This window comes from Cricetulus griseus, chromosome 6, assembly GCF_003668045.3.
Source record: "Cricetulus griseus strain 17A/GY chromosome 6, alternate assembly CriGri-PICRH-1.0, whole genome shotgun sequence".
NCBI lineage: Eukaryota > Metazoa > Chordata > Mammalia > Rodentia > Cricetidae > Cricetulus > Cricetulus griseus.
Genome location: NC_048599.1, coordinates 53,933,139 through 53,959,482, shown reverse-complemented (window position 1 = coordinate 53,959,482; position 26,344 = coordinate 53,933,139). Strand labels below are relative to the sequence as shown.

Below are 26,344 nucleotides of genomic sequence, written 5' to 3'. Positions count from 1 at the left end.
GCCCACAGAAACTTCTGGGGACACCCAGGAGACCTCTACAGGTGGCTGTGGATCTTACTTGTTCGCTGCCTCTTTTACTCTCCCACTATCAAAGATTGTGGCAATATGTTCCCCATTGATTTATTATTCATTGAGTGCCATGCTTTACCTTATTTTTAGTTCATCTCTATTTATTTTCATTCAATAATCCAATGAACTGTATTTGACAGAATTTATGTCCCTGAACCCCTTTAATCCTGACTATTTGATATTTCAGCTGTCCTTTCATCTCTTTCGAACTCTCTCTTGCTGTAACAAAGACACTCTGGTTATTTGAAGTAAATTCTAATTAATTCTAAATTCTTCACTGATCAAACCTTCGGAATGTTTCATCTCAACCTCACTTTTTAAGTTAGGCGTCCCTTACAGCATGCTCAACATATGTTTTTGTTACTTCTCCGTTGCTGTGATAAAATTCTCTAACAACAGCAACATAAGAGAGAAAAAGATTTAATTTGGCTCACAGTTCAAAGGTACTGCCCATCCTGCCAGAGAAGTCATGATGGCAGGGAGCTTGAGGTACCAGGTCACATGACATCCACAATCAGGAAAAGCAGAGCAATGGATTCTGCTGCCCAGCTGGCTTCCTCCTTTTTATGTGGTCCAGGCTTCCGCCCTAGGGAATGTGCCATCTGCAGTGGGTAGGTCTTCCTACCTCAGTTAACTTAAGAGAGTCTCTCACAGGCCTGTCTAAAAGCTAGCCTCACCTAAACAACCCCTTGAGGTATGTCTAGAAGTTCATCACCTAGGTGATTCCAGACCTCATCAAGTAGACATTTGAGATCACCCATCATCCCATTTATGGCCTAGCTGAGGCACAGTCACATTTTCTGGGGAATATTCCCTTCATATCCACCCTCTGACTTTGAAACGTCCTGGCCCCCACAACAAAACAGAATTCAAAAGGAAAACAAAAATCAAAAACAAAAACAACCAAACTAACATTTTTAAAAAGCCATGGTGTGGAATCTTTAGTGTGACACAGTGACTAACACAGTATACCCTTTAGTCGTTATATCTTTACTTGTGAGTGTTCATTGCAATGAGTCATTGGTCTGCTTCAGGGCCTCTGGCTTTTTCTATACCCTCAATACTGGGCCCTCACTGAGTCTCCTCTTGCTTATCCTGTTGTTTCCTTGTGTCATGGAGATCCAGAAGCTTTGGATATTCAGGTTCGGCCCTTCACATGCTCCAGCAGTTCATAGATGAGGGTGGGCCAACTCATAGCCCTGGTTCTGGGCCTGGATGGTGGCTTGGTTGGCCAGCACACCAGCTTTCCCTCATTGGCACCATCAGGATGAGCTCTCCAGCATTGCCCTGGCTAGCTCACCCACAGGCAGCAAGGAGTAGGGCCAGTTCTGCTCTCACATCCTCAGTGCCAGCTTACTTTCAGTCTCACCACTGAGGCCAGCTCTACTGTTTTACCCAGGTAAGATTTGGGGCCCACTCTCCTGCCTGCTGCAGGTGGCAAGAGGTGGGAGAGGCATCTTTCCCTCACCTTTGCCTCAACATGGCAGACAAGAGGGGGGTCAGCTTTCCTGCCCTCACTCCATCAGAGCCAGCTCACCTGTACCCCTGGACACTCACCATAGGCAGCAAAGGAACAGGGAGTGGGGATGCATGTCTCCTTCGCCCAATCCACAGTATGGCAGATGAGGGCTAGGGCCGGATCTCTCACACACATCCTCAAGTCCAGATCATCTGTGCCCTGTCAACAAGGATGACTCCATTGTGCTACCCAGATGACATGCAGGGCAAGGCATGCAGGACTGCTCTCTTGAGTGCTGCAGCTAGTGAGGGATGGGTCAGCTTTCCCACTCTTGTGAACCCAGGACAGCTTTCTCTGGGGAACATTCTTATGCCAAATGTCTTAGATCCGTTCTCCTTAAGTGCTTACCTCATTCACCAAGCCTAGAGGATCGTTAACTCTCTGGGTCTCAGTGGTTACATCAATAAAACAGAAGATCTGTCCATAGACAATCCTTAGAACCCTTCAATATTGTCTGCTCTCTTAGAAGTCATTGGGTATTTAACACACACTTACTGGTGTGTGAAAATGTTTTCATTTTCCCTCACAATTATTTCTCATTATTAAAATTTCAAGGTATTGAGATCCCCTTAGGATTATATTTTTATAGTCTGTAAAACTTAATATTTGCGCAGTGATCCTCATGAGGAGGGAATGGTCAGAAAACAGTGGGAGGTGAGCAGTTTTAGAAGTTCTTCTGTCCTGGAAGAGGTCAGAAAATGAGAGGCAGCCAGTGTGAGGTACAGCAATCACTAAGTTGTGTTTGTTGTCCTAATTAGCTATCCCAATTATTGAGCACTGTGTACCTGGCCCAGTGACTATGAGAGGAAAATGTCTTTATTGGGTTTAATTCAACATTTCCTTTCATTCAACATTGTTCAATGAGTACCAATATTTCATCTCAGAAACTAACCTTCTTTAAATAATAAGATGTAGGTAAAAGAATCATAGTTATTTCAGTTGTACTATGTGCCAAATGCTGTGCCAAGTGTTTGGCTTATACCATCTCATTTAAGGCTTTAACAACCTTAGTACTCACACAGATGTGGACCTGCTTTATGATACATAGTAGTAACCATGCTTTATCAGAGCTGTTTTTAATGATGTTGCTCAGAATGGTTTCCTTCCAGATGATGATTGAGAAGCTAATTTTAAAAAAATGGTGCCAGGTACCACAAGAGTAGCAGAACTGTGCCGTTTTTCTGGGATTTTTGTTTTTTACTTTATTTTTTAAATGGAGAGTGCTGGATGTCTCTATAATTTTGTTCAAATGACTGCAGAACCTGGAAAAGCTGTTGCTGCTATTGATGCATAACATACTGCCATTATTGGTATATATATATATATATATATATATATAATTTGAATTTTTGGAAACTTTAACTGTGCTGTCAACTTTGGAAAAAAGTATCCCAGTTTACTGTGTTGAGTTGGAATTGTACAAAAATTAACAGCCATATTGGTCTAGAAATGTTGAATTTAATTTTTTTCCATTTGTACAGAGGTAACGCACTGTATTAAATATGTAAGGTCTTAAAAAAAAGAAGGGATTTTGAGAGCCCATCCCTTGTGAAGGGATGCTCTCTTGACCTGGACACATGGGGAAGGGCCTAGTCCAGGCCCAGGATGATGTGGTAGACTTTGGGGAGCCCCTTTTGAGGGCCTTACGCTGCCTGGGGAGTAGAGGGGGGATGGCTAGGAGCAGGTGGGATGTTAGGGGGGAGGGAGGGAGAGGGAGAAGGGATTGACATGTGAAGCAAGCTTGTTCCTAATTTGAACTAATAAAATAAAAAAAAAAACCTTAAAGCCTAATATCTCCATTCAATACATGAAGAAATTAAAACTCATCAAGTTAAATACCTCAATCAGCTGCAACAGGATTGGGGCTTGAATATTTAACTTGTTGACTCATTTCTGTCTGGACATTGCCTATTACTGTCTCCTTTGCTGAAGTCTTTCCTAGTTGATGTATCAAGTCTGCAAAATGAAACAGAGGCGCGTTAGCATGTGGACACACCCGCGCATGCCTGTGACTGATGTCCTTTCCATTAGAACTCTTCCAGGTTGTCAGGTTAACCAGAAACACTTATCATTAGTACTGCTTTTAGAAAACTAGCCATGCTTTTAACCATACCGTCCTGCATTCAAACTCCCTGGTAATCAGCCAAAGGTGAAAACTTACATATAGACAAAAACCACCGGGCATGGAAATTTTTACAGCTTTGTTCTCAACTACTAATAGTTGTAACCAACAAAAATATTCTCTAGCAAGTGAATGGAAAAACATGGAAAGAAACTTAAACTTGTGAAATTAGCAAAACGGCCAGCCTGAAAGTCCACCCACTTTATGATTCCAATTAAAAACATTTTGTAGAACTATGAAGACAGGGGGGGGAGGGAAGGAATCCTTGTTTTTCAGTGCCTAAATTGGAGAATGAGTAACATCGCTACTTTAAATATTGAGGAATTTGGGGCTTTGAAACTGTTGAGTATAATATTCTAATGATAGACACATGGCACCACAAATTTGTCCAAACCCCCAGAATGTGAGCAGTTACGTCAGTGTAAGTGCAATTGTGTGCATGTTTAAAGAATAGGATAAACAGAGAGAGTTTAAACATGGTCTCAGTGAGGGTTAATTTATTACAAACAACAGAGTATTTTTAAATTTAAACAATTTAACTTAGATCCACAATGAAATCATCATTATTATTAATAATAAGAGCAAAAGTATTCTTATTTCAAGTTTTCATGCGTTTTAAAAACACACATCCTATTGAAGTACTCCAAAAGAATTTTGAATTTATATGTGCATGTGTGTGTGCTCATGTGTTAGTGTATGTAAGTATACTACAGCATGAATGCATCTATGTGTGTGTGCTATAACGTGAATGTGTGTGAGCTTGTGTGTATGTGGTATATCTAAATACAGTGTATATGTGTGTATATGTTGTATGTGACTGCGCTCTAATATTTGTGTATGTGGTGTATGTGAGGGTAGTGTAATGTGGGTGCGTGTGAGTGTGCTGGACTGTGCTATCTTGTGGATATGACATACTATGTGACTATGCTGTGGTGTGTGCATGGTGTATGTTAATATAGTGTAGAGTGTATGTGTGAGTGTGCTGTAGTGTGTGTGTGTTAGTATGCACCCATGGGTGCACAGAGGCCAGAGGAGGACATGGGCTGTCTGTTCTATCACTCTCCACCTTCTTTCTTTGAGTCAGGATCTCTCACTGATCCTGGAACTAGATCAGTGGCCAGCAAGCTCCAATGACCCTCCTATTTTCCTGCCTCCCCGTAACATGTGTGCAAATGGCCTCGCCTGGCTGTTTACACGAATGGTAAGCATATGAACTCAGGTTGCTATGCCCAGGCAGAGTGGTCTTACCAACTGAGTCACCTCCCGGGCTCAAGCATTCCCACATTACAAAGAAGATTATTAATCCAGTGCTTAAGTTTACTGCAGCCTACTCATTAACTCCAGATAACTGTAATTTATGACATGGAAGAATTGAATCCTTACAGGCTATACATTCATTTTATAATACTTTGGTATTCTGTGTAATCAATAGAATATTTATAGGACGTTAAATGTAACTTTTGCTATTTAAATACAACAGGTTACATTTATTTATTTGACTCCATGACAGAATATAACTGTTATGTATATCGTATATCAGTAACAAAACACATTTTGGTCAGATATGTGAACTTCTATATATGTCAATATTCTGGTAGGAAATGAGAAAAGATGCCATTATGCAGTAATCCATTTTGTGACAGTTTCCAGAAAGTCATGCAGAGAAAAATAATGCATGTGAGAGATGGTTTCTTCCCTTTAAATTTGTACCGACATAGAGGAAAGGAGAAAATCAATAGAATTACCTATATTATTCTTACCAAAGAATCCACAGATGAATACTGACATATAAGCATGCACAAGCATACCACATTTAACTAAAACTTGGCCTAAAATAGCCAAGTCAATAGTGGAGATTAAAATAACATTCTAAATTATGGTCTATTTATCTTTTCAAAGCAAGGAGAAATGGGAAGTTTTTAATGTATATGCATATATATGTACATACATATCTCATATGTGCAAATGAATGTATATGTATGTCTATGTGTATATGTGTATTTGAATCAAATATGGGGATTATTTTAGAAAACTTTAGAAAGTTTAACAAATTTTCCTGAAAATAGAATTAATTGCTGCTCAGTGAAAGAAAAACAAATCCCAGTTCATGAGGGAGCACAAAGGTTTACCTCCTTACACACACCATACACACTCGTGCACACACACGCATCATCCACACACATTTATATACATGCACACACATGCCTCATAAACACACATTTATATACATGCACACACATGCATCATACACACACATTTATATACATGAACACACATGCATCATCCACACATTTATATACATACACACACACGCATCATCCACACACATTTATACACATGCACACACATGCCTCATAAACACACATTTATATACATACACACACACGCATCATACACACACATTTATATACATACACACACGTGCCTCATAAACACACATTTATATACATACACACACACGCCTCATAAACACACATTTATACACATGCACACACACGCATCATCCACACACATTTATATACATGCACACACGCATCATACACACACATTTATATACATGCACACACATGCATCATACACACACATGAATACACATATACACACACACCTCATACACAGACACAAATTCACATGTACACACATGCAGGCACATAATACCCACATATGAATACACATGCACACATGCACACACTTAATACACACATATGCACACACATGTGTACAGGAACACAACATATACACACATGCATCCCTCAGTTGACACTGATTTTGAAAAATGGCTATGTATACGATAATATCTCTCTATAGTTTATTTTTATTTCAGTATAAAGTGTTCCCCTTCAAATACACTCAAAATTAACATACAACATTACTTTAAAAGTCTAAAAATGCATGTTATCACTTTGAGTGGTGAATTTTTCTTCTAACTTCATTGAATGTAAATGATAATTTATTATTTTAATTTGCATTTTGATTATTACTATAGTTAATATCTCTTCACAGGTCAGTTAGTTGAAATTGCCTATTCAACACCATTTGTCCATTTTATTATTGGCATGCTGTACTTTTCTTATTAAAGTGTGCTGAATATATTAAAACTATCAATCCTTTTACATGTAAGATCATAAACTCAAGTCTCTATCTCATATAACACTTAACTCCAAATGGATTGCAAACCAACATGGAAGAGCCATGTATTCATATTAGAAACACAGGAGTAAAGCTTCATGACTTTCAATATGACAGCAAAAGGACTGCCATCAAGACAGGTATGGTGCCGCACTACTATAATATCAGCATTCAGGAGGTGGAGGAGGGAGGGTCAGGGATTTAAGACTAGCCTCATAAAGTAAGTCTGCAGCCAGCCTAGGGTATATGAAATTCTGTCTAAAGAGTACAGTAACAAAAAAAGTGTAGATAATAACCTACAAACTAGAAAAACAACTTCAAATGAAGTGTTTGGAGCTTCAAAGGCATCACCAAGAAAGTACAAAGAATTGCTTCCATTGTACAAAGATCTGGACTGAGATCAAATAGAAGATGGACTTCATATCCTGGCTTGCCCACATCCAGTCTGCTGTGTTGCAGGGCAGGTCTGTACCCTTTCCTACTAACAATGTGAAAGCTTGTTAAGGCTGTGAGGAATCTGACAGACCAAATGTAACAGATAAACAGTTTGGCTTTATTTATAAAGGAGTAATTACTTCATTTATATAAATTTAAATTTTAATACTACACACAGTGCTTTTAATTTATGAATATTTTTAAAGATAATTATAGGCATATGGTTCAAAAACTCAAGATACTCTAAAGAAAGACACACTAAAGAATATGATTCCCATCTCCTGCCATATCTCCCCCAAGGTAGTCATTTCAATGGCTCTTTGTATCCATCCAACATCTCTTTACACCTTTACAAATAAATATAAATACATGTTCTTATTTTTGTATCCCTTAATTATGTAAAACAATGGACCCAAGTTATGAAATATTCTATATATTTGGTTTCTGAATAAAGCAAAATGAAAATACTTCAAAAGAAGAAAGGGAGGGAGAAAAAAGAGTAAAGGCACAGAAAAGGAAGGAAAAGAGGGAATAGTGGTGAGAAGGAACACAAATAATTGAAAAAGACCTTTGCCAATCTTGCAAAGGTGAGGAACACACATTCATAATATGTAAAGAGCTCAAAAGACTCAACGACAAAGCCCAAATAAATAAAATCAGCATATTTCCAAAGGCGGTATCCAAAAAGTCAATAAGTACATGAAAGATGAAAAATGCAATATCATTTTACACACAATATGATGTTCTAATCAGACAAGAGAAAGTTTTGGTGAAGTTATGGCACAATTAGGGTATTCATGTATTTGAGAGTTCTTAAAAAAAATAACCTAAATATAAATGCTATCACAGGATTCCACTAATGTGGGCTGGAGAGATGATGAGGTACTTGCTTCCCAAGCATGAGGACCTGAGCTCTGATCCCCAACATCCACATTAATAACCAGGCATGGAAGCACATGCCTGTAACCCTGGTGATGGAAGAGGGGTGGGACAGGCAATCCTTGGGGCTTGCTGGCCAGTCAGCCTCACCAAAACATCAAGCTCCGATTCCAATTCCCTGAAAAACCTTGTCTTAAAAGATAAGATGGGGAGAGACAGAGGAAGATGACCTACAACAGTCTCAGGCCTACACACACACACACACACACACACACACACACACACACACAAACACACATTCTACTCATAAGTATATATCCAAGAAAATGTAAAAACATCTCTCCATGCAAAAACTTGCATACAAACTTAAATAGAAACATTAATTCTAATAGACAAAAAAAGTAGAAATTACATAAATCCCCAATACTTTGTGGATGATAGTATAAATTAAATATGGTATGTCCATTCAAAGCAATTTTATTTAAACATTAAAAAATGAAGTACTGACACATGCTACAATCCAGAACTCTGAAAGCACTATGATAAGTGAAAGGAGTCAGTCCTAGGGAGGCCACATATTATTTGATTCAACGTCCTTGAAATATTATAAGACAAAGCCATAGAGACAGAGATTAGATTGGCCGTTGCCAGTAGCAAAGGGAAGACAGGAGAGAACTGATGGCTATGCACACTGACATCCTGTCTGTGATGATGAAGGCATACTGCAGGTAGGTCTCAATGACAGACACTCAACTCTAATATGTAAAACAGCATTGACTTGTGGGGTTTGAAAGTGTGGATTTGAGGCTGGAGTGTTCCTTGACAGGGCACTGACCTTGTGTGAGATGATCCCAGCACTGGAAACAAGGAAGCACAAACTTTTTGATAAGTGAATCGTGGCTCAGTACAGCTACTGTCATAAGGAGTGCATTGAATCTTTAGTTCTTACTGTGAATGGTTTCTAGCTGCCATGTTAACATTTGTTTCATACGGTACAACATTTTTATTTGGGGGTGAGACTCAAGACAGGGTTTCTTTGTGTAGCTCTGACTGTCCTGGAGCTCTCTCTGTAGACCAGGCTAGACTCAGAAATCTGCCTGAATTGCCTCCCAAGTGTTAAAGGCTAAAGACTAAAGGCATGTACCAACATACCTGACTAAATTTTTATATTTTAGTAGTAAAAAACGCTCATCTTTTTCACTATGATATTTGGTTGTATTTAGAAGAAACTTTGCTACTCCAGGCATGTGGAAACATCCACTTTCATTTTCTTGTAGTGTTTTTTTTTTAATTTTAGCTGGTTGAGTCATTACAGAGTTGTTGCTGTTTTTTTTTTAATGATGAAGTGTGGAATAGGATATTAGCATTTGCTCACACACCCAAAGCAGATAAACCGTTTGTCAAACTTATTATTCAATAATTAAATTTCCTCATTGCCTAAAATGCTAACATGATCATAGTTTTAATTCTTGTGTTACTCAATAACACACAGGCATCTATCTGTGCATTCTAGTCTGTCGCCTGCTTTCAATGCCCCTCCCTCCATCACTGTAGAGCTATATAATTATGGTAGCTTTAATGCATATGTAATTACATGTAGAACCAAGAATTACTTTCTTCCCCAGAATTTTTCAACTAGTTCTATAGTTGAGTCTGAAAATTTTTTCAAAGCAGCCTTTTACATCTTCACAAAAGGGCATCCTAGTATAATTACAATGACTCTAAACCTGGATACCTGGAGGTGATGGAAGGTTTTATTGCACTGATACTTCACACAGAGAGAATATCAGGGCCTCCATGTAGTCAACTCTCTTTTTTGTTCTTCTGAAGAACATCACCATAGTCTTCATTCTGTCCAAGTTTATCCTCACATACCTTATACTTGTTCATTATATGTTACTATGATACTCGTTTGCTTATTAGACGTATAGAAAAGAGCAGTTCTCAGGGCTGGGGAGATGGCTCAGTGGTTAAGAGTATGGACTGCTCTTGCAGAGTTCAGTCCCCAGTACCAAATCAGGCAGGTCAGTATCTATAACTATGGCTCCAGGGGATCTGATCTCCTCTTCTGGTCTCCTTGGGCACCTGTACTCACTCACATGAACACAGACACACACACACACACACACACACACACACACACACACACACGTAATCAAAAATAAAACATTAAAAGAAAGACCACAAATTTCACATTATTTTACGAACTGTTAATGGTAGACCCACTTAACCTTTCAAACATTACAATGTTTGCTAATTTCTGTAATTATATTTTGCTTTCTTTTCTCATTACATTGGCTAGCACCTCAAAATCATATTAAATAATAGTAGCAACTGGTTGCTAATAGCTACAATTTTGTTTTCTATTTAAAAGGAGTTGTTCAGTTCAGTTTTGTGGTGAAAAAGTTACATGTGGCAAATTATCCTATTCTAGTTTTGTTTCATAAGAAAGAACCAAGATGCACTTAAAGGTACCATGTTAGTAGAGAGGTACATTCACATTCTTGGTAATCTGCATTACCACTCAAGCCACCTATTCAGTAAGCGGGTCCGTGGGCAAGTACCTGAAGCCCAGTGATAAGAACCAGGCCCGTGTTGACCAGCACTCACTACTGAAGATTGAGGAACCTATGGGAGACAGCATAAGAGTGGATCACAAAGAGATAGTAGGCAAGAAACATAATAGAAAGAAGGCTGGGCTGTAAGTGCTTAGCATACAGGGAAGGAGCGTGGCTAGCATGTTGCATACAGTTTAACAAAACACACCCCAAGACTTCTGACATGGCCACAGATTGAACATTGGTCTTCACTAATCTGTAGCTTTATATAAAGTTTTAGTGTTTTCTTTCTCGAAACTTAGATGTTTTCACAAACATTATTTACTTTGTTCCTAATCACAATGACCAAGTGAAGTGGTCCTGGCTAGCTGAAACATGTTATTGTTAGATCCCAAAGATGCAAGAAATGAACATTCAAAATCTATACTTGATACTTTCCCTAATTTAAAAGAGAGAGAGAGAGAGAGAGAGAGAGAGAGAGAGAGAGAGAGAGAACTAATAACATAGGCGTGATTCTTTAAGACATCATGACTTACTTGACAGAGTCTAAAATTCTTATCTTCCTGAATATATTACATAATGCTTCCCATTTCCCGAAGGCACCAGACAGTCCAATTACTCACAGTAACTTCCTGTCTGTACTCCCTCTACAGTGCAGTCTCACCTTGGACCAGGCTGCCTGGAAGTCCTGGTACTCCTCCCCACAAGACTTGAGCTGACCAAGAGAGATGTGAGGAAGTACTTGAGTCAGGTCCAAAGTCTGTGCTACTATTAAAAAAAAGGCTCTCCACTCAATTCTCCCAGAAGCTTGTGGTAGCCACTGGGCCTCAGAAGTCATTGCCAGAATAGGTGCACTCTGAGGATGAAGCCCAAAGGCAACCCGCTCCTCCACAGTGGGGATCAGTGGAGTCCTCTCCCTAATCGTCAATTCCTGAGTACTGGGGTGCGGGGGAGTGTGGGGGATTTTTTAAGTAAAGGCCACCATGGGGTTCTGCCTGCCTCTTTGCAACTTAAGGGATATCAAAGGAAGAAAAATGGAGAAAGAACTCAGGAGGCCATTCACCAATTCAGTCCCTGCTGCAATCACCCAGATCTCGCTGCTAACGTGAGTCCTGAGAGCTCCCTGACATATTAAATATTCATTAAAAGCCAAACGCGGCTTTGCCAACATTTGACTAAATAACGAAAGTATAGATTTGTCCCGATCTGCTTTGAATCGCTCAGTTATACATAGCACTAAATTATAGTTCTAATGGAATGAGTTTAAAGCAGAAGGAAAGGGTCTCTGTGGCTTGTCCCTGCCTCTCAGTTCCTCTTAACTCAACCATCAACTAAACGGATTCATAAAATGTTTATGGGAGGGTAATAAAGTGAGGTTTCTAATGCAAAGGTTGCTTATATAATTAAGCATACAGTCTATGACATTTCATGTAATTTGAAGCTGTTTCTATGAAATTAACAAGTACTTATATCTATTTTATTTCTCCTGTTAATGCCAAATAGTAAAGCAAATAGGGGAGGAAATCATGAGTTCCTGGCAATGTCAGCATCTACAAGTCAGAAATTGAAATTACAGATCTTGCTAAAGACTTATCTTTCATTGTTTTCCTGGAAATGTGCCATTGAATCTGATTAGACTTCTCATTTGCTGTCCTTTCCACTCTGCTTCTCTACCCCCTCTACACACATTAGGAGAACACTATGTAATTGGAAATGGCCCCCAGGATACAGAAGAGGAAAGGCAGACCCAGTGACATAGCTGGAGTCTCAGCCACCCATGATGCTGAGGCAGGAGAGTACCTGAGAACAAGCCTGGGCAATATGACATGGCCCTGTTTCAAAAAGCAAAACTAAGTTAGATGGCTATTCTTATGATTCTCTTAACGATGCTATCATAAGCTGCCTAAAATGACTATTGCTTCAAGCAGTAGTTAGTAATACCCCAGTGCTCAGAGTACCCCCCTTTGCCATCCTGAAGTGACCCATTCTTTACTGTTCCACCCTAACCTTTCAATCAAGTAAAATAGAGATCTGTGTATTGCCCAAGAAAAGTCAGAGAAGCCACTGAGCTGAGTTTTTTCCAAATTCCCTGAGGTCTTCGAAGCAAGTGCTAATGATCCTGGCCTAAGGTTTCTTAATTCTACATGAGTGATAATGGTTAAGCAAATTAATTGTAGCCACATTTTCCTCAATTATACTATATTAAGGGACCAGAGTCCCCGAAGCCTTTCTAGGCTAATGGAATTGGACAGTTTCACAAAAAGTTTAAGAAGTTTCCAACAGCATTCTCTGTGTCAAGCTGAAGGCATGCCACTGAACTGCCATCTCAGAGAGACACTAGAGAAAATGCAGTGGGCCACCAGGCCTGCTGTCCCTGTGTATAAACTGTAAGTGAGAGTGGGAATGAGGCCATAGCTCTCCTCATAGGGCTTCCATGTGGGGGACAGGTTCCAGGTTTGTGGAGGAGGAGGACAAGTGGTTTGTCCCTGCCCTCTGAGCATTCTAAACATCCGAGGCACACAAAGTCAGATTGACTCACCTGCGTGACTGGATGAAAACTCAGTGTCTTTACTTTCTATCTGTATTTGCCCATTGAACTTTTGTTATTCCTCTAGATGGTGAAAGTTTCCCTAATCTATTAACTGTAATAATAATAATAGCTGTTAGTATTATCAGTATTGATATTATTATCATTGCCATTATCCATCATCATCATCATCATCATCATTATCATCATCATTCCCAATGTCTTGCTGGCTGTCTACTCATGGTGGCTATACCAGCACTTTAAGGTCTACTTCAAACAAAACTGTTTCCCTTCTCTGAAAACATGTTCCACTTTCTGTGTCACTCTCACTCATAATAATTCAACTTTTCTTGGATCAAGCAGGACGAGGAACCTTGAGCAAAGCTCCCATGCCACCCTCCCTGATGTGCAACCAAACATTCGCTGACTCTGCGTGGCTTCTATTAGACATTCCTGTGTTTTTCAGACTCCGCTTCCACTGACAGTGTTGTCCATTCCTGAGTGAACAACCAGTGTCCTTCCTCCTGCACTCTCAGCTCTCCAAGTGCCTCCCTTTGGCTTGAGATCTCTCTGAAGAACATGTGGATAATGCTTTCTCCAAATCTCTAGCATCCCAAGATCATTCTGACTGTTTATACCCTCCCAAATATGTCCATTTTCTAAATACCCAAGCAAACATTCATAGGCCAGCACATGGCAGTTCAGACACCCCAAGACTACTCTAGTTTTCTCTGTCACATCTCATACTACTTGCCTCCAGGACCATGCACAAGCCCCAAGTCTGCCATGCCCTTTCACTCTCCCCCACCCCCATTGTCCTCTATGCAATTCCTTTGTTGGGAACTACATCCCTGATGCCTGTCTGCAGTGGACTTTACTCACTCACTCACTCACTCACTCACTCACTCACTCACTCACTCACTCACAGGAGCCCTCCCTGTAGTGAAGCCTTTTATAACCTTCACCATTATTTATTGCTCCTTGTACACATCCACTGCATTTATCCTGTACCATTGGCCTGACTAGTCATAGCCTCATGCCATGTAGTGCATTTCCTGCCCCGCTAGGGTACTCACTCTCACTCATTATCCCATCTATCAAAAGATCCAGGGTTCCTGTCCTGCCAGGATTCTAGACCATAATAAGTCCCCTCTCCCACAAAGGCAGGCGATAGAATGGGTTAATAAGGTTGTGTGGTGATATAGTGCAATAAGGAAGTTCAAAGAGCAGCCCTGTTAAGTTCAGAATTGCATTCAGCAGTCTCAGTTTCCAGACGTGTTTCTGCTATGTTACCTGCTTCCAGTAAACAATCTTCCAGATGAAGTGTCCTTCGCAAAGTTTTCTACAAAGACCAAAATGAAATGACTTTCTATTTGCTCCACCAGATCCTCTCTCAATCTCTTTCCCCTGACTTTGCTTCTTGGGAGGAGGAGGAGATTGAGCTGAAGGAAGGTATTACTGATTTCCTTGCCTTCTGGCTTCCAGTGAGGCTGAACCAATGAAAAGCACAGTGGGGAACCAGAGAGGAGGACCTGTGATGCTTCCTTCCTTCCCCACAACCCAGGTCACCTCAGGCTGGCAGAGTCCTTTTGCTGAAAGTCAGTGCTTCTTGCAGGGATTATGTTTGCCTTTGTGACCGCAGGTTCTGCTCATTGCTTCCTCTGGTACCCTAGACACTGAGGATAGAACAGCCCCAGGGTAAATGCCCCCCCCTCCGTGTTCTCCCAGCACCCCACTCTCACCTTCACAAACAGCTCCTCGAATTACCCAAGTCAAGTATGCCATCTGTTCCCTGCCAGGATTCTGAATGATAAAACTGCTTTTCAAATTTTCAGTTGCTGTCTCAATGTGAGCTATTTCTCATTTATCTCGGCACAGTGCTTTACACAAAGCAGACTGCTGCTATTAATAACAAATGGTGAAATGAATGCATGCAAGAATGAATGAGTTATCCTCTCTCCTTCTAGCTATTCTGGAACCCTTAGATTTTGCAAAGACTGTGATTTGGCCTGGGAGGGTCTCTGTTCCCCTCGTGTTGTGTGACAGCTTCCTAAAAGACTGAAATATTCCATCTTTGAATAATCATTCCTACAAGATTCAAATATTCCATTGAAAAAATAGTCCAAGCTATTTAAGCAGGAAGATGAACAACAACTCAAACTAGCTTCTGGAGGTGCCTGAAACCTAGCAGCTTCACTAGGCTCCGCTCTTTCAGAGTAAGCAAGAAAAACTGTAAAGGAAAAAGAAAAGGGGAAAGGAAAGGAAGGAAGGAAAGAAGGAAGGAAGGAAGGAAAGAAAGAAAGAAAAGGAAAGGAAAGGAAAGGAAAGGAAAGGAAAGGAAAGGAAAGAAAAGAAAAGAAAAGAAAAGAAAAGAAAAGAAAAGAAAAGATCCAGAGCCAAGTGCCAGGATAGGCTCCAAAGCTACACAGAGAAACCCTGTCTCGAAAAACCAAAGAAAAAAAAAGAAAGAAAGAAAAGAAAAGGAAAGAAAAGACTCTCAGATCCCTGGAAGAAGCAGAAATAGCAGGACCGAGCTGCCTGGAAGAGGTTTAGACCAACTGAGTCACACGGAAAGGACACTCTCCAGCCTGTTGAGATGCCTGCAGGATGTGCAGTGTACCCCAGGTCCCCAGCTTTGCATGCTATTCCTGTTGCAGGGCCTTAGTGATACGGCCTCTTTGAGTCATTTATGCTACTGTAACCCCTCACCCATATCCTTGTATGTAACCCTAATAAAACTCATTGGCTTACCAACTTGGACTTTGGTTGTATCTGTACTTTGGTCAACCGTGGGCTCCCTTTCTGGGGTGAGTAGATGTGTATTGCGTCTCCCCAGGAAATGTTGCCACACAATACCTAGAACTCGTTGACACTGTGATTTTGTGCTCTTGGTGGTTTCATACAAAGGGTTTAAGTCTATCTGTAGTTTCTAAAGACACTACATCTTTCCTCCACAGGCTGCACATTTACCTATTATCAAAAATTGATTACTTTCTAATTTATATTTTTTACTCTTCAGCATAAAAGCTGGCAAGTAAATCAAAACTGAACCATTTTATCACTAGGTCTGAAGGAAATATCTTTAAGGAATAGGAGCCCAGACTCGGGCCATGCTTTCAAACAAGCTACTCTGTGGGCTCCTTGTATAAGTAAAGACCTAGTTAACACTTGATGAACGGATAGCCTAGGCAAATGATCTAACCAAAACTGAAACATAGAATTCACCAGTCGGATAGTCACAGCAAGCTGAACTCATGGCTGATTAACACTTCCTGTCAAATTATTTCCAGCGATCATAAATTACTCTTGCCTCCCAAATCTCCCACCTATATTGATGTAGAAAATAAGACTTGTCCTTTTGTTTTGCTACCAAGGTTGATGGCTTACCAATGAGAAACAGACCCATGGGAGCTGTCTTCAGAAAATATTCTTTTAAGTCAACATATTTAATAGTGTGCCTGGGTGCTGAGTAGGTATTATTCATTAGAAAATAATTGTGTAACTAGAATTCTTAATTAAAACTTGTGATGAGAAATGAATCTGTTTATTTTGTAATTATGACCCAGAAATTCAGAGCATACCAGAGTAGTTTATGAGCATAATTCCAAAGATTTTAATATAGTAGAAGAAGCCATAAAGCTTTTGAACAGGAATACAGACAAAAATATACAAATGTGCACACATTTGTTGGAGACATCATCAATATGAGATAAAACTTGAAAAGTGAACCACTGTTGTAACTATAACAGGCTGGAAGTCAATGTTGGGGCTTGTATGATTCTGTTAAGAACTTTCCAGAAACTTTCCAGCCAACTTGTTTGTTTTGTTTTGTAATAGAAGCAGGATGTCCATGGGATTTTTCTTAAGACCCTCTTTTAGGCTTTTCTTAAAAATGTAAGTTCAGACAGCTGCCACAGAACTTGCTAACACAATAGTGACGTGTATCACAAATGTTTAAATGGAGCTTGGTAGCTGGGATCAACCTGGCAAGAAAGTTTGTTATAAAAATTTACAGGTCTGCCATAGTTTTGTTTGTTGACTACACCCAACTGTAGGTTCAAAGGTCATAGGTATTTGATGGCCAAGGAAACTGTGGGCAAATTACTTTATGGTACCAAAGGTTAGACACACTATTTCCTCTGAGATTCTTTCCAGTCTTGCCTAGAGAGCTCTGTAACTGACCAGTGTAGAGAGTGCCAGCCAGTCCCTCATTTGCATCACTTCCAACACAGTGACACAAGTATCCCAGGCCTAGGTTTAAATGCCTGCCTGGTAACCAGTGAGCGATCGACCTTGCTGCTGCATCAGCATTTAACTGGCTTTGGGAATTTTCAACAAGCCTATTATTACAGCTGAAACACTAATAAGGCTTACTATTGATTTTTATAACAGAGTATCAATTTCTTCCTGTCCTCCACATGGAATGTATTCCCTCCCTCACATTTTAACAGTGTAATTTGTAATAATTCCATATATTTGATGTTAGTAAACTATTGTATACCCCGACTGAAAGGCAAAACAGAAAAAGCAAAGCATGCATTTGGAGGTCTTTATTTGGAAAGATAAAAATTACCCAGAATCCTATTCTGCTTTGTTTATTTGTTTTGTTTTGTGTTTTTGGCCAGTAGGTGGCTCCAGTGGCTTCTGGCAAGGAATCCCTTTTTGTATCTCTAATGGCCAGCCTCTTTTTTCTATAAAGAGAGCATTTGGTGACGTTGAAGAGGTCTGGAGAAACACAACCCTAACCATAAATGCAGACATTGTAGCTTAAATGGTGAAATTTACTTTATTGTAGATTTGCATGGGTTTAAATAGTCTTTTTTCTTATAGCTCACAAATGGCTCAGAGCAGGTGAGCTGATGGATGGATGGTAGGATTCATATAATGTTCAGATATAATGATTCATGTGCTCATCCTTCATCTGTCTTCAAAGGACCTAATAGTATTAAAAACTGGGGGCTGTGCATGTTTCCGGTGCAAAAACGATAGTTTTGGAAAACCTACATCTTTTTCTTTGGCTTATACACACCAATGTCCATGCAGTGGCGTCTATGAAGGCATTAATGAAAGTTGATAAGTAACTGCTGATTAGTTCCAAAAATGCATGGCGTATTTTCTTTACACAGAGTGAATGGTAGAAAATACTCATGCTAAGGTAGAGTGGGAATCAAAATAAGTTTAAAAAGCAATTTTTGTTATTCCAAATATGGGTATGGCTATGTGCTACACTAGTATAGAACACAGCAATAGAAATGAATTATGCCAGTAAAATGTTGAAGCTTAAGATTTACCATGATAAATATTTTTCATTAAAATGAAATTTCTTGGCAGAGTCACTTTCATATGCAAACTCTTGACACAAGGAGGCCAGCTGTGTCTATGCAGACGCAGAGATGTTGGTCTATATTATTAATGATTTATCATGTCATGGAGAGCTTAGATTAGTTTTGAAAGCAATCCCTCACCACAAAAGCACTTTCCATAATTTGTGAATGCAAGGAATAGTGTATGTGCATTCCAAACTGAAGTCATCAGAGAAAATGTCTCTCCCTTTGAAATTCCAGTACCTTCATCTTTATATTTTGAGACATGGGATTTTAAGTCCTACACTACTACGTTATTCATGAAAATTCGTGCAAAATGTTATTCCTATCAATTGGATAATAGTATGTACACCTGAATTAATAGACATATCATATGGATAGAGGAGGGAACAAAAACTTATAACACACCCATTGAGTCCTGAGTCTCACGTTTACTGTAAATTTGGATTAAGTTTCTCCATCCAGTTCTGCAGCACCCCAAGATTTCACTGCCTTCATGGCAGCTAGAAAAAAGCATTGCCTAGTGTTTACTCAGTGTCCGCTGTACTCCTGGACAAAGACTAAAAACATCACCTGTGTTATAGTGTCCAGTCTGCCACAGAAGCTGTTTAAAGTTTTATTATCATCCTTGATTTGCAAATAAGGAGACTGAAGCCCACTATGGTTAAATAAATTATCTAAATCACAAGTCTACTGGGAAGCAGTTGGATTTCAATGCAAACTGTATAAACTCCAAAAACTTCATTCTTAGCAGTTGCTATTAGGACCTCATTAAGAGGAAGCATAGAAATCCTAGTTACAGGTGTGACATGAACCAAATCACTAAAATTTCTCTTTTTCAGTTTCCTCACCTTTAAAACGGTGTTAATAATAGTACTTGCCTCATAGAATTGCAGCACGCTCATATTTTTTAAGTGCTTGGAACAGCTTGGCATATGTTAAGCACAGTATTTGTTTAATAGCTATAATGGTTAAGGATCTGATGATTGATACATTTTACTTAGAATCATATGCAAAGATTTTCCATAGATTCTAGATAGCTATTATACTTACAGTTCAATTGGAAGTGAGTTATTACTCACCATTGATGGGAAAACCATGCAGACAAGACTAACGTGTATTTGCTAGCCAGGTAGAATCTAGCCTTCAAAGTTTGTGGGGGCGGGGTGGGGCATTAAAAGGGGCAAGTGCCTCTATTCACTTATTGACAAACAAGTAACAAATATTCTCAGTGGCATTGTGAGATCTTGGGATACAAAACAAGGAAGCTGTTATTATGGAGGATTATAGAATATAGCCTTTCTTAGAATATGGGAATGTTGCAGCCTCCAGTGTCATACCTGTTCGATGAGTATTCGTAGAGTGTGCATCCCTATGCTAGGCACCAGGCCTGTACAGATAAGGAAGGCAAGAACCCTGCTCCATTAGGATGTGTCCAGATGGGAGATATCCTTAAAAGAATAACGATGAATAACATTTTGGAGCACAGACACAGTCACTCAGATCCATACAAAGGGTTTGTGGGATGAGGGAAATTTGACATCTAAACAATTGCTGTTCAATAAAGAAGCCAGAAACAAAGCTAAGCAGCATTATAGGGTACCACAGAAAGCAGAAACATCATGAGAGTGTGCTCTGTGGGGCACTGCCAGTATTCGGCCAGTGTTAAAGCCTAGAGTGTAAGTGGGTGGAGAGAATAGGGAATCCGCTGAAGTCAACAGGGTGAAAGAGTTGAATGGTGTAAAGTCAACAGTAAGGACGGGAATCGGATGAACCACAGCACTGGCAGTAGTCTGAGTGGTTTACTTGGGTCTCTTTCCACTAAAGACCAAATAAAGAGAGTCATTTTCCTCTCATCATTCCCCAACAGGGACATGACAAACCCTCAAGAGTAGGTTTTGACCTTCCTTCCCATGTCATGCTCTGGCTTCTTGGCCTCCAGCAGAGCAAATACAAGGATGACCTCAAGGTCCAGACTGACATTTAGAGTGAAAACGTGTAATTCATGGTTCCCAAGGGCCCATCAGTATATTCTCCAGCAACTAGCAGACCATTATTCCTTGTTATTCTTGGATTTAAGGGCTCCAGCTGGGATAAAACTGTCACCTCTGGGTATCTGTCCTTCTAAAACTGTCCACATGTACAGGAACCCAATCTAAGAAGTGTTGTGACTAACCCTAGGTAATCTCAACACTCCAGATGCTGAAGCAAGAGGATTGCCTCAAGTTTGAGGCCAGCTGGTCTAAGCAATGAGTTGCAGGCCAGGTTGAGCTATAAATTGGGATGGGGAGGGGAGGGGAGCAGAGTTGATCAGGAATCTGGAGAAATGAAGCTTTGCTGCTACCATAGACATGGGACAACTAAAAAACCTGCTTCGAGGTGGCTGATGACTTGTTCCATCACCAACCCTCCCAGCCCCCCTTTCATCTTCATGCAGTGCCCAGGACCCTCTGCCTGCAGGGAAGAAAACAAGAAATGACCGCGGGCCAGAAACAGCCACAGCTTTCTGGGTCAGAAGTTGGCTAGGGGAGGGCCCTGACTGCCAAGTAACTTGCAATGATGTCAGAGCCCAGCACAACCAGAAAACACCAGCCAACCAGGCAACAAAAGACCCAACAGCAGAAAAACCACTGAGCCAGTCTGAGAAGCTGCTCTTTCCGCCCCCTACCCCTCTCTTGTAATAGGAGGGACAGCGGGAAAAGCTTGCATTTTAAAAGGCTGCCCTTTTTCTCAGGGCTTGGTTTTGGCTACCAAGTATTAACCCGGGTGACTTTTTGGAGTTCCTGTCAACTCCCGGACATATTTTTTTCTAAATGTAAACATATATCTGTTGTATCTGTATGTCAGAGAAAAGCAGGAAGAACCGCGGACAAGAATATGCCTCCTGCGTGTCCCGACTCTCTTTCCACGGTAATTAACCACACTCAAGCGAAAACCAAAAGTTTGGCGGAAATGCTCTCTCTCTTTAAGCGGGGCCACCACGGTTGATTCCAGACAGTTAGAACCCTTAAGTGATACATGATTAGATTGCAAACTAATAAACATAGTCCGTTCTTGGAAATGAACTTTAAATTAAGACCCTCTTGTTTGGGAATATATGACTCTTTTATTTCACTTATGACAGTCCATCTTAAAATGATGTCGCTTCAAGGACATTTTCATTTCTCCCACAACGTATTAAACGAAACACTTGCCTGTAAAACCGGCTCATTAGCCTGCAAAATTATACTGTACTGAATGACTTTCATTCAAAGTGGAAATAAGATTTTTAGTAGGCAATTTCTGTATTTTCTAAAGATACAGCTATGTTTGATTGCTTCTTCCCAGCTGTTTTGCTTAGTGATTATAAAGATAAATGGGGGAGGGGGCTTGCAAGAATAAGCTCAAAAATAAATCTCAGACTAGAAAACTAAGACTCAAGTTCGGGGTAACACTGCGCCCACGGCACCACCGGGCTGCAGCGATTTGTCCTCGGGACGTCTGGGGGTGGCTGGGAGTGTAGTGAGGGCGCCAGGAGGAAGGGAGAGGGAGGGAAGGGAGAGGCGGCTTTGCAGGCTACAGAGGCGGCGCCAGCTGGGCGACCCGGCTCCAGGAGGCGCGGGAGGAGCGGCTCCGCTAAGGTGGGAAAGCCTGGGCGCGCGGCCGAGCGCGAGCAGGGACGCGGCGGCCACCAGGGTCGAGGCCATGGCGCGCGTGGGGCTCTGGGCGGCGCTGGCCGCGGTGGGAGCTGCAGAGCGGCGAGGGAGCCGGGCTCTCGGGGAGCGACTCGGAGATGGATCGAATTACACCATTTGCAAGGCAGCGGTTTGTTTTGCTCGCGCTGGGTCTCGCCGCCGCCGCAGCCGCCCCCATCAGGGCTGGAGCTGGCGAGTTTCGGGATAGATCGCAAAGCGAGACCCGAGACCGAGGGATTGCTCTTTCTGCACCCTGTCTTGATCGGCTTTTCCGTTTGATCGTGACAAGCTTTATTTCTCTGTCTTTTAAAGCAGTCTTCCCCATGAGAGGTAAGACGGTCTCCGAAGCTCCGCTGACGCTCTGGGTGCGTGATGGGGGTGGGACCCCGAGCCCGCAGCGCAGCTGTGTGCGGGCGCGTGTGTTTGCGTGGGCGTAGTGTCTTATCGCCCCGGAGTTCATTGCTTTCCCAAGCCACTCGGTCTCCAGCGGTGCACGAGGCGCCTGGGGAGGTCTGGCTGACCGGTCCCAGCTGGCTGGTGGGCGGCCTGGGGGGCGGGGCGGGCGGCTCGGCCCTCCTCCTAGTCGCACCCCTCCTCCCGGGCGCACCCCTAAGGGAAGAAAAGACACCCGGGGACGCGAGGAAAAGTTTCTTCCAGGCAGGGCCAGCCCGGTGCTGCCCTGCACACCGTCAGGGTTAGCCCGCCTTCCTCGCTGCGGGGCTCGGAACCTCCAGCCCACCGGCAGCGCAACCCAGGCCGTCGGCCAGCCTCGGCCCCGAGGACGCAGGGACAGCCCGGGAGTGCAGAGCCACTGGCTGTCCACGCGGAGACCGTGGGCACCCACTCGCCAGGCTCCCAGCCACTCTCCCCCGCAACTTTGCGTGCTTTGTTTGCTGGCTGGAAATGATTCACCGAAGCGCCGTGGACAGGGTCTTAGCCAGTCGGCAAGGGCTCGGCCCGGAGACGTGTTATGCTCTCAGCTCCCCATCAATTATGGATGGAAACAAATAAGGAAGAGTCAATTTTGTATGAGCCGCGTCTTCCGCGGCCAGAGGCGTCCTGTAGCCGGGAGCAGTGGCAGAGAAGCCGAGTCCAACATCCAGGTAGGGAAACTTCCAGATCTGGCTGAAATGACCGTCTATAGAAACTGAGGCAATAGCTACCCTGGAAGATTTGGGAGCGCTTTCAGTTCCCTGTGGCATGTCTAATTCTTAGTATCTAAATTAAAGGCCAGAAAGGACTAGGAGATGTGGATGCAAACCGAGTTTAGAATTTTTCTCATTAATCAGCTAGCAGGACCATTACTGGCAGAGGACTGTTTAAATCTAGTACTTGTGTTTTTAAAAAATGCCAGGGTGATGGTGGTGATGGGATGGCATTGCAGTAGGGTAGGAGTTAGAGTGCCAGGGGAATTGGACTGGTCAGCAACCAATTCCAGTATCCTCTGAGTGGGACAGCACATCATTACTCTAGATATCCCCCCGGAGACTTTGTGTACAGTAACTGAACCCCATGTCGGCCACTCAGGCTGCTTTCCCTTAAATCAACACAGCTTCTGGTTACTTACAGAAAATGTTGAGGGCTTCTTCCTCTCAAAACTTCTAGCTACTTCAAATGGCAGGTCTGCAGTAGCAAAGTATGAGTGTTTTTCCCCTTTCCCTTTACTTGATACTTGATGCAATGAAGTAGATTCTTTTGTTTATTTCAATTCTGAGGTCCCAAGGAAAGAGTTAACGTTTTTTTATTCAATTGCTCTCTGCTCCTTGAACAGGAGAAATACTCCCCATTTAGAGGCAATCTTCAAGGCTTTTCTTATATTGTGAAATCTTAGACAGCCGGAGGAAGTGTTTCACTGTCTTTTTGGTGGTATAAAACAATAGATTCTGGTGCTGTGTTTATTCATGATGTTAAGTATCTACCCTAGGAAATTAACTTGTCTTCAGTAGCACTTAATGTAGTGAGTGACAAGCTAATTCTCTCAAGCTAGCACGTATTACACACAAACATTTACCCTGTCGTAGATACATAAAAATTACAGATAAGCTCTGAGATCAGGTCTGTATCACCATGAGCCTAAACATCTGCAGATAAACCACAGCTCACCCATAACTGAGATTTGCTTTTCAGTCTGCCAGTGCCTTTGTTTGGGTCTCTGAGATGTGCGCCCAGAAGGCAGTTATGTACAAGATCCTAAGATTTCACTGCTGGCAAGCTTAGGAAGATCAACAACCCAGTAAGCATTTCTTATTGGGTCCTACAAAGTATTGGTACCCATTCCACTTCTCCTAAGGATGCTACATAGATACCTTTTCTGAGGAGCCTTTCTGTGATGCATGAGAATGTGCCAGGAATACTGTGATTTCTCCATCACCAGACATCTGGTTAACTTGAATTTGATTTAGATCTGTGGGCATTTTGCCACCCCCTTCCCCCTTTTTGATACCCTCTAATAGCACCAGAACCATCTGGTCATGCCTCCCTTGGTTTGATGGATTTGAAAGATAGCTGTGACGTCAGCCTTAGTCCTTAGAGTGAGGGCAACTTAAAAATCGGAGGACTTCAGTTCACTGGCTTGCTGCACAGGAAGATTGTCCAGTAACTGATTGGGTAAGTGGGCCTCTGCATCCTGTCTGGTGGTTTCTGTTTGTTGAAAGACCATGAACAAGGAGCTTGGATCCAGAACTTTGATTCAGAGAGATACCCATGATTGTTGAGGTCTTACTGAGTCTGAGAGAGCTCTTCTTGCTGCTCCATCATAATGGGCCATGGTAATTAGCTTAGTCATTGTTCTTGCATGTGAGTTTCACTAAGATACAAAGAGTGAAAAATGCATCTGAAACAGGTCATTTTTCACTCTTCTGATGTATTTTATTCAGGTCTAAGAGCTTGGCTGAATGCCTGACTGGTATTAGTGCAACCATAGGAGGCAAATTCCTACCCTGACACATTGCAGGACAAAATATTATCTTTTATTTCTATTAAGGATCTTTAAGCCTGCATAGTTTATTTCTAGAGGAAGCAAGAGGCTGTTAAGGTATGTCAACCCATCTATGTTCATTGAGTACCTGTCATTTGCAAGGAGCTGTAACCATGAGCCAACACCCTGTGGCCAGATGAGCTCTTGTATATTCACCTTGAGCAACACTACTATCTTTAAAACCAGATCTGTGGGCAAGAAATATAAACATATGTCTCCTTTTTTTGTACAAATCGCTGTATCACAGAATTTTAAAACCAGACAGTTTGCACCTACTGTTTCCAGGGCAGGCCTTCCTGCCCTCAGCGTTAATGAATAGACTATCAGTGTGGTTGGGTATTGAGTCTGTCACAGAAGTGGGAGATGGCATTCTCTAAGGCGTATGTGAATAGAGATTTAGCATCAGAAATCTACCCAATCCAGTGTATTAGGGTACCACTGAGAACAGCTGACAACTCCAGTGGGGAGGAAACGTGTTTTGATTTATTCCTGTACCACATGGAAACACTAGACCCTGTGACTCCATTAAACCTGCCAGGACACTTTTCAGTTGAGGTGGCTGTCATCGGGCTGTTTTCCTATCAGACCTTGATGACAGGGGCAGTGTAGCTGACCACTGAGGTGGTTTGCATTTCTCCCCAATGGGAAAACTACTAAAACTTCTTACTTACAAGAAGAAACATCAAGCAGAGAGCAACTAAGGGCCTTCAGATGAGTGGAGTGCAGAACCCTCAGGAGGTACTCGTATTTCTCAAACTTTTCTTTTCTATCAGGCTTTGTTAACTCACCCAGATTAGCATTTTAACAACCCTGAAGTGAACTTCTGCCATTCTCTCCACTTGGACACAGTATGTAGACCATCCATCATCCTGTCCTTGGCTACAACAGGCTGCTGGCTCTATCACCATTTGGAGGTACACAGAATCCATCCAACTGTGAATAGCACAGCTGGCTACAGCCATTTTTTCTTCCACACCACTGGCAGCATTGTCTGGCTGTGGTAACTAAAGTTAACACCCAGAACAGGAAGTTCCCATTGTTTCATAACCTGTGCCAGGCCCCTCATCCAGTGTTGGAAGTACACCTGCCTTAAAGCCTGCTGGCTTGTCTTTCACAAGGGAGCTTGTTCCA

The 26,344-nt window shown here is 41.7% G+C and overlaps 1 protein-coding gene across 8 annotated transcripts in view; it reads left to right on the top strand.

Moving 5' to 3' along the window:
- Sema6d (semaphorin 6D) overlaps positions 1-26,344 on the top strand; it is a 569,391-nt gene that overhangs the window by 488,919 nt on the left and 54,128 nt on the right. For 3 of the 8 annotated variants that reach the window (XM_027421980.2, XM_027421978.2, XM_027421979.2), the window contains exon 1: positions 22,814-23,339. The exons of 2 other annotated variants lie outside the window; for them this stretch is intronic. The gene's annotated coding sequence lies outside the window, so the exon portion shown is untranslated. Of the gene's footprint in view, positions 1-22,453; positions 22,567-22,812; positions 23,340-26,344 lie in introns of those variants that run through there. 3 more of the 8 variants (XM_027421977.2, XM_027421975.2, XM_027421976.2) reach the window with 2 other exon arrangements.